The 1,908-nt window shown below is 41.4% G+C and overlaps 1 pseudogene; it reads right to left on the reverse strand.

The window, feature by feature from the left end:
- Nucleotides 1–271: 271 nt before the first annotated feature.
- LOC114085424 (ribosomal protein uL24-like pseudogene) lies at nucleotides 272–801 on the reverse strand (annotated as a pseudogene).
- Nucleotides 802–1,908: the final 1,107 nt, after the last annotated feature.

Here is a 1,908-nt window from a genome sequence, read left to right on the forward strand (position 1 = left end):
ACACAGGGACCCAGATATTCTTATCTGCCTCCCGTTCTTCAGTTATGCTCTTGGCTCTATCAACTGGGGTTCACACTATTCTCATATTCAGTTATAAAGGAGTCCCCTGGACAAAAGAAAATACAACGTAAGTTTGAATTTTTGCCTGTAAGTCTTTCCATTTTGCTTTACTAAGACTTGTTCATTTTTAGTACACGTTAAGCAACTGATTGATTAGAATTTGAGTTAAAAGTATCTGACTGTAGCTATCCACTTCCACTCAGATCCTTTCTTATCCAAATATATGTACTATATATTTTGAGGAAACTTTCAAAGAGACTTCTCTTTGAGGGTTAAATTTTGTTTTGTTTTGTTGTGGCAATGTCTGGTGAAAAATATATAAGGGATTTCTTAATTCCTGCATCTTCTCAATGACTTCTTCTTTATACTTGCTCTTTTGCCTTCCTACTTGATGAGATTTGACTTTCTGTCCCAGTATCTTTTTGCAGCCTTGGTCTAGTTTTAGTGATAATCACCTTGCTGGGGTGAAAGCCATTAACCCTTTCCCACTGTACCTGTTCAACATGAATGATATAGTTTCTCTTGTAAGCCTGGACTACTTTGCCAATCTGCTGACTTTTATGATGCCCTCAGATGAGAACTTCACCATCCTTACAGATGGGCTTGAATGAAGCATTATTCCTCTGTCTCAGCTCTTTGGAAAAAGAGGGAGACATATCTTCCTGCAAATGTAGGGAGGTGCTTGAGATGTCTTTTATGATTCTTGCTTTGGCCAGAAGTCACGAAGCCATTGAACTTCATTTCAACCACTGCCACTGCAGGAAGGGTGGTAAAAAGAAATAACACTCCAAGGTTTTAGGGTTTGGGCTTTGTTTTCGCTAGGAAAGAAAGAAATTTCAAAACACAGCATGGCACATGAACATGAAGCTTCCTTGGGAAGTCCCAGGGGGAATTTGAATAGAAGTAACCTGAAGTTCTTCCCCGTAAGACCAGATATCACAATTGTTTCTCAAAGCAGGTGATTTAAACTCTGCTACCCACCAACTTAGCCCCTCTCCCTACTGGGCCATGAGTACCAGCCCTCAGACCAGAAAGCAGCACCAGGACCTCAGGCCCAGCCCTGTCATTCCATGACTCACTCCTAGAAGTGATTTATATTTACCTTCTATTCCCTCCTCTTGCCTTGTAGGAAAGCATCGCACAAAGGCTGTGGACACAGTTATGAATGCCTAAACAAATATGGCTAATGGTGGCTGCAGGTAAAAGTGTGCCTTTTTCTTATCAAACCTTACCTGTGAGCACAAGGTGGTTCATCCTGGACTCTAGTTAGAGCAATACGTGAATTTGCATCCATATATTAAGGTCATGGCAGCAGATGCTCATCTCAGCAGCCCCAGGGAAATGATCTAAATGTAAAAGTGCTGATGGGATCCTGAGAATCATACATACACAGACTAATGGGATATTTTTAAAAAGGAGGAGAAATTTGTGGGTCTGTCAATATCCGCACCAGGTAGAGAGTAGCCTCCTTTCCTGTCTGTAGCTATAAAATTTCTATCAACACCTGGAGCATTTATGAAGCTTCTATGTGAATGTGACACTCTCCTGCATCAACATTATAGGCCAGTTGTTGAGATGCAAATTCTGCCACATAGAAAAGGAATGAAGGAAGTGGTCTTGTCATGTGCACACTTTCATGCCAATTTCTCAAGCCATAGCCTAACTCCATCTAAAATGTTCAGCTAAGAGAATGTTCAGGATGGAGTCTATGGGAGTCCTTCTTGAAACTGAATCTGTGATAGATCGGCAACTGCAGAGAGAACAGGAGGCCTCCAGGTTTACTTTTAGAGCAAAGTCTACTTCCACAGCAAGGAAAACCATTTCCTTCCTATAAGAGCTCTCCCCGTC

Source organism: Marmota flaviventris, chromosome 7 (assembly GCF_047511675.1).
Source record: "Marmota flaviventris isolate mMarFla1 chromosome 7, mMarFla1.hap1, whole genome shotgun sequence".
NCBI lineage: Eukaryota > Metazoa > Chordata > Mammalia > Rodentia > Sciuridae > Marmota > Marmota flaviventris.